This window comes from Arachis ipaensis, chromosome B05, assembly GCF_000816755.2.
Source record: "Arachis ipaensis cultivar K30076 chromosome B05, Araip1.1, whole genome shotgun sequence".
Taxonomy (NCBI): Eukaryota; Viridiplantae; Streptophyta; class Magnoliopsida; order Fabales; family Fabaceae; genus Arachis; species Arachis ipaensis.
Window position 1 is genome coordinate 116653719 of NC_029789.2, and position 8050 is coordinate 116661768.

General features: G+C 31.7%; 1 long non-coding RNA gene across 1 annotated transcript; it reads left to right on the forward strand.

Annotated features, from left to right (window-relative positions):
* Window positions 5271-7970, forward strand: LOC110262971. The gene is made up of 3 exons (XR_002347982.1): window positions 5271-5730; window positions 5803-7120; window positions 7492-7970. It is a non-coding gene; the product is annotated as an uncharacterized LOC110262971 (long non-coding RNA).

The window sequence follows — 8050 nt, forward strand, 5'->3', positions numbered from 1 at the left end:
ATAGAAACAAATAGAATAGATTGAAATTGAGTACAAAGAGAATCGCTCTACTTTCTACCCAATTTCTTGACGCAACAAGAAATGGACTGCTTAACCTAACTTGTCAACACCATAGTTTGGGAATTGAATCAAAGGGACTCCTCAACCTTCTACTCAATTCTTCGATGCAACAAGAGAGGGACTTCTCAACCTCAATTGTCCACACCATGGTTTTATCACGAAACCAAAAAGGAGTTTTCAAACCTCTAAATCATTATGTACTACGATTACCCTAATTTATGAGGTATTTATAACATCTTATTAGGTTAAAATATAGAAAACTCTAAGCCAAAAAATAAAAATCACAATCTAATAATTAAATAAAAAAATTAAAATATATCAAATTAAATTAAAATATTCTAAAAATATAAACTAATATCTTCTAAATAACACTTGAACTCTTCATATCACGAACATTTGAAGCATGTATCACTTGGCTTCTAGACTCCCAAATTTTTTCAAACTTATTTTGAATAAAAATTAGGTCCGTGAAGTTTACATCGTTCGAAGAACGGATTAAAAATGATTTTTAACAAAAAAGTTATGCGCGTCAAAAGTTAGGTGTATAAAATTGATTTTTAATGACTTAGCAGCTTTTTGAGAAAAAGAGAGTGTCACGTATAGGACCTGCACGCACGACGCAAGCTATACTCACTGTTTTTTAATCTCGCGTACATGGAGTAAGGCTTGCATGTGCGGAACCCAATTTTTGAAAGCTCGCGTACGTGAGAGTACGCACGCGACGCGAGCCCCCTGTTTTAGCCAAAAAAGAGATTTTTTAATGTTAAGTCAGTCCTCTATCTTTCCAAACCTCTTTTACAATTGTTGAAGATCCGTTGTGAGTCTTTAAGGTTTAGAACGAGGATGAGTCTATTAAATAAGTTGAGGAGATACTTGGAAGGATTTTGCAAGGTGTTAACCGAATTAATGAGGCATTAATAATGTTGGATAAGAAGTAAATAATGAAATAATGATAATAGTACTAAAATGTAGCTAAGTCGAGAGGTGTTTGATGATGAGGTTAGTAAAGACAAAGAAGAATAAGGAGAACTGAGTTAATTATGAGTTTGATTGAGATATATGAGACCGGATAAGAGGTAGTGACGTTGTCCATATGCTCCGGTTAAGAGATGAGGAAGAAGAATAATTGATAAGTGTGACGGGCACTGTATCCCAAGAGTGTATTGGGCACTATATCTCTCATAGATGGTGATTGTAAATGTTGAGGTTGGTGATAATTGAGTATGGTCGGATCGGCTGAGATGGCAAGGTCTGGGTGAGATCCCGCTTGCATGTTACCTCGAAGATTATGTTGGCGCTTGCACCAGGTAAGGACGGAGGTTTCATCTTGTTTTGCTCATGATTGCGGTGTCGTGATGGGGACGAAGGTTTTATCCCACCCGTGGTGAGGATGGGGTTTCATCCCGCTCACGAGGTTGGCAAGTTGAGGATGAAGGATTCCATCTCTTGTCATGATGTGGATGTGGGAAAGGTGGAAAGGCACTCTTCTTCGTATTATTTTTTCTCCCACATTCTTCTCTGGTTGCAAGGTGGAAAGACACACTCATTTGACGTGAAAAGGCACACTCCTTCATGATACCTTCAGGAGAAGGTGGAAATGCACTCTCCTTCGTTTGTGTTCCTCCTGGGGATGCGCAACTCAGAGACCATATCCGGGTTAGTTACCGGGTGTGTCGGGTTTTGGCAGTTTAACCGACACGTGAGCTCACGGCCAGTAGAAAAGGCATGCATCATATGCATTTGTTTGATTTTGCATTACTTGGGTTTGCCTATTTGAATATCTATATTTATTTGCTATATATTCTATCTGTTGTAACTGCATTCTATCTGTGTTTTCTTTGTCTGTATTGTTTGTCTGTGCAACTGAGCGGCCCTTTATCTAGCGGAGGAGTGATGAGGGCAGTTCCACCAGAGTTTTGAAGGGTAGGAGGAAGTAGGATTTGCAGGGTTAAGTTAGTATTTGAGATATAACTTGAAAAATCTTAGATTATGTATCTAAAGATCTGGCTTAGCTAATCTTTTAAGTTTTAAATCTGAGTGTGTGAGTTCTAGAATCGCCTCTGACTTTCCAGGATCTTATATATTATGTATGTTGGCACCATTACCATACTGAGAATTCTCGGTTCTCATTCCATACATATATTTGTGGTTTGTCAGATGCAAATTTGGAGGCACCGCACTGAACATTCTGGAGACTCTTGGAAGCGAAGAACTATCTTGGGATTTGGTGTTTGTAGTTTGTTTATGTTTATATATGTATATAGATTATATGCCTTGTATATATTTTACTTTGTCCCTCTTAGAGGCTGACTTGCAGAAAACAGGTATTGTCTTGTGTTTCGGGAAACTTTTGGGATGTATATGTATGTATTTATACTCCGGCCGGCCTTAACTTCACAAGTCGGGCCTGGAACTTGTTAGCTTGGAACTTGTTATTTATATTTTTGAAAGTCTGATCTTTTATATATATATATTATCTTTACTGTTCAATCTTATCTACCTTTCTACGTTGATCCGATCGAGAGTGATGCGCTTATCTGTTGGTGTTCCGTTTACTTTTCTTTTCAAGGTTCCTAGTTAAACTTCCTATATATATACTTTTAAAGGTCATAGCGTCTCGTCTTTTTTTATTTACGTCCTAGGTGTAAAGCTCTGTGTAGTAGGGTGTTACAATTTCAAAAATAAATTCGGAGTATATTTAGAATTAGGTCTAAATCAAGACAAATTCGATTTTACCTCATCTATGTATACTTTTAATGTTGGCATCGTAGTCGCTTTTTTAAAACACTAATTGAATGAATAATTATATAATGAAAAATTTATTAATTAAAGACTAAAATAGTTGAATTATGGATATCCTAACATAAAAAAGGAAATTTTATAGAAGAAGTGAAGATGATTGTTAAACTCCACAAAATATTGGAAACAAGTATAATCACCCGTGCCATGCACGTGAAAAGATTGAAATTATAATTTTAAATTATTCTTTTAAAATTAATTTGAATTATAATAATTTGATTAATAAAAAAGTAATATGTTATGCATTGTTTGTTCTTTTTTTAATTCAGTGTTAATTGGATTAATTCTAAAATAGTTATTAATCGATTTTAATAATGTACTTTCTTCAATAAATCACACATATATACTGAATGTGATCATAAATAATATAGTAATAATAGTTAAATCCACCAACAAATATATTAGCTATATTATCACACTATTAAACAAATTAAATATAAAGACTATTAACACTTATAAATCTATAAAATCGTACTTTCTTTGATTCGTGCGAGGGTTTACTTGTCAAATAAATTAAAAATATAAACAAAAAATATTTATAAGTTGGACCTAGCATCACTTGAAAGAATCATGAAAAATAATCAACTTATCTTATCATCCATGAGAACCATTTCGACGTAAGTCGTCTTGTTCTTGTCAAATTTGTATGGGACTTTCCATAACCTTATAATTCTTGCCTTTATTTTTCAAACCTTTTCATTACATAATCTACCGTACCATAGGTAACACTGTTGATAGAATTGTAATTAGTAGCCCTTAGGTATGAAAAATAATAAACAGAAGAAAATTTATGTCCAAAGTACGAATTTTCTAAATGATAAATTAAATAATAGTAACAATTCACTATTACTCCTTCTCTCTCTCTATATATATATACACTAATTATACACGGTAATAATTAGCAAATATCTTCAATGGAAATACTTACTACAATTAGGTGAAATTTATTTCATTATATTTTATTAACCTTTATGATTAATTCAATAGAGATACTTACTCAATATATATGTTATCTATATTAATTATATGCCAATATTTTTAGAAAAGAGCTAAAAGAGGAGATATATAAATATATATAATATCATTGCTATATAGGAAGTAGGGCTGGCAAACGGGCTAGTCCGGTCCATTTAGGCCCAGCCCATTAAGCCAATGGGTTAAATGGGCTAACCCGTTTAAGCCCACTTTATTCGCAGGCCAGAATTTTAATTTCTAGCCCGGACCGTTTATGGTCAGTCCAATGGGTTAAATGGGTCAGCCCGTTTATCATTTAATTTTATTTTTTGAAAAATATTTTGACAAAAAATACCACTTTTAGGTCAAAAATCTTTAAAAATAATATTTTTTTTAGTTGATAGGTCTGATTTTCAGGTCGAATCGAGAGAAATATCAACTAAAAGTACTAATTTTTTTGAAAAAAATGTAAAAAAAAAATAAACGGGCCACCCATTTAGCACACAGGCTAGCCCGAAATTTAAACGGGTTTAATTTTAGAGGCAAAGTCCGCCCATTTAAATGGGTAAACGGGTTGGTCCGATGAGTTTAGCCCATTTTGACGGTTCTAATAGGAAGCATACATAAATTGATACATTTTTTTTATTATATTATACAACTTAAAATTGTAGTATCATGTTATTATTAATTCTAGATACTTGCTATAATTATATCAAATTTAATTATGACTCTAAATAAATAAAATAGATAACATTCAATATTATTTTTTTCTTTTTGCATTCAATATTTACTGTAAATATAAAAAGTAAGATAATTAATGAAAAAATATGAACAGAAAATAAAATATATTAATTAAAATTCAATTTGTTATCTAATTAATCTTGTATCCATACAATAAAACTTTATGAAAATATTATGAATCACAAACTTTTTTTATTCTACATAAAAAAAAACACTATACGTAACTTTTAGTCGTACAAAAATAATTATAAGAATTAATTATTGATGTTGATATTAATCACAATTAATTATTGATATCCTATTCTTTTTTTAAATATATTAATTAAAGACTAAAATAGTTGAATTATGGATATCCTAACATAAAAAAGGAAATTTTATAGAAGAAGTGAAGATGATTGTTAAACTCCACAAAATATTGGAAATAAGTAACTAGTAATAACACTATAATCTTTTAATTTTAGTCTAACCACTATATAGTAGTTATTAACTGCATACCTTATATATTGTACATGCAATTTCTCTATATACAAATACCAAAATCATTATAACAATGACATGTAAAAATAATTTTGAGCCGTTCACAAATAATTTTCAAGAAATTAGTGAATTCTAAATAAGTAAAGATACCAACATCATTTTTGATGGCTTTAGTGAGGATTATGATCCTTTCATCACCTATGTCACAGCTAATGACCCACCCTATTCTATCCTATATCTTGAAGCATCATTAATGGCTCAAGAAGACATCATAGAGATATTTAAAAAAATAAAAATCTTCAATGATTCAAGTAAACTTTACTCAACCAACATTTTTAAATTCTAGAAATGTTAAAAATACCTACAGAAGAGAAACTGCACCTCTTCTGGACTGTAGAAATTTTGGTAGAAGAGGCAGAGGTGAACATGCAAATCGAGGAGGCAGAGAAATTTTGAATCCTTCAAATAGACCTCAATACCAAATCTGTGGTAAACTAGATCATGTGGCAAGCTACTGTTACTTCAGATTCGATCAACAATTCCAACATGCCCAATAAAACTCTCCCAACTCGTCAATGCATAATGCTCCTCCTCCTCTATCCTTTCATACCCCAATAGCATTAATAGCAACATAAACCTACTGAGAAGAGATATTATCTATATGACTTACTACATGTTCCATCAATTGCACATAATCTTGTAAGTGTCTCAAAATTTGCAAGAGATAATCATGTTTATTTTTTGGCCTAATTTTGTCTTGTGAAATCTCAGACTATCAAGGAGGTTCTTCTTTGAAGAGCAGCTATTAATGACATGTATCGCTTTGAAGAATTGTCATTCCTAAATCTGCACAATCTGAAAGTAATCCAAGTGTGTTTCTTGCTAAGTGTTTGTCTTTTGATGTGTATCATAAAAGGTTTGGACATCTAGCCAAGCCTATTATAAAACAGATTCTTTCTCAATATTCTTTATAAATATTGATATCACTAATTTTGTATGTAATTCATGTTGTTTGACAAAATCTCATCGATTACCTTATTCTCCATTCCTTATTGCCTACTATTATCCTTTATCTTTGATTATATCTGATATCTAGGGACCATCTCCAGTCTCTTCTCACAATGGTGTAAGATATTATGTCTCTTTTATTGATGTGTACTCGAGACATACTACTATATATTTTCTTACTCATAAATCTCAAGTGTTTTTACTATGTTCAAACAATACAAAAATTATATAGAAAAGTAGTTAGGTTACTCTATTATAGCTTTGCAAATAGATAATAAAAAAGAATATTTATCCATTGCATTTACAGCATACCTTAATCAAGAGAAAATTTTTCATCGTTTGACATGTCCATACACCCTTCAGTAAAATGGTCTTGCTGAGAGAAAAAATAGACATATTGTGGAAACTACATTGGCTCTATTAGCCACTGTCTTTCTACCACTTACTTTATGGAACGAAATTTTTGCTACATCTGTATACTTAATTAATCATATGCCTACACCTATTTTTGGACATAAATTTTCTTTTGAACTGTTATATCATACTATTCCAGATTACTCTTTTCTAAAAAATTTTGGTTGCCTATGTTTTTCTCAAACAAGATCATACAATGCACACAAACTAGAATACATATTAGAACCTTGTATTTTTGTGGATACTCTATTAATCAGAAAGGCTATAACTATTTAATAAAGTCTAACAAGATCATTGTCTCAAGAGATGTTATTTTGTGAGGAAAGAAAATTTCCCTCGTCATCATTTTTTATTTCAACTACTAACAATTCCTGAGTTATGATCTTGTTTTAGATTATTTACCCCAAATTTCAACTATACCCCCATTTTGTCTTGATCCCTATTTAGTTGTGCAATCATTTCATGTCTCAGCAGATAACAAATCTAGTATTGAAGATGCTACTTTCTTCCATAATTCACACCCACAAGTGAATTCTACACCAGCAACTACGCAGTTTATTCCCACACCAGTTCTAAAACAGAAATCACGGTACCTCCTCTCTGGTAACATCCTCAGATTCTGGAACAACCTCAAACATTCACCCAATGTAGACATGATCAAAATAAGGTATTAAATAACAAAAAGCTTATCATGTAACATCTACTCTTGAGGAATCAGATTTAGTTATTCTCTCAAAAAGTGTAAAAATAGCCTTACAAGATCCTCTATGAAAAGAGGCTATGATAACTGAGTATAAAGTCTTTTTATATCATAAAATTTGAAATATTATTGAGTTACCTATAAATAAAAGAGGCAATATGCAACAAACACAAGGCTAGATATTAGTTACTTAGCAAACAAGCTTAGCCAATATATGGCTAATCCTTATCAAGAACAGTGGATTGCTGTCAAAAGAGTTCTCAGATATCTTATAGGTACAGTTTTTTTAACTCTTCAATTTCACAAATCAACTAATTTAAGGTTTACTGTTTTCTCAGATTTTTATTGGGCATGTAATATTGAGACCGAAATCAACAACTAAATTCTGCATATGCTATCGCCTTAATCTAGTATCCTGGAAGTGTAGCAAACAAGTCACCATGAGTAGGAACTCTATTGAGACAGAATATAGAACATTGGCTACAGTTTTTATGGAGCTCTTTTGGATTCAAAATCTTCTCAGCGAGCTCAGGCAATTTATAATCTCCACTCCTACTATATTTTGTGATAATATGTTAGTAGTATTATTAGCCTATAATCCAATTCTACACAACCGAACCAAACACTTCAAATTGGATCTAAATTGGATCTATGTTTTGTTCAAGATAGTGTAATAAAAGGAAAAATTGCTTTACTCATATTCCATCTAGTGAGCAAGTGATTGATGTATTAACTAAACCCTTTTCTTTACTTCTCTTTGATAAGTTTAAAGACAAACTTAGATTGACAAGCAAACCACCCTGAATTTGTAAGGAGAGGGAATATTAAGATACAGAGCTATCAATTTTTTAAAATAACAAGAAACCGTTTTTGTATATTTCTTTTCTAATTTATACT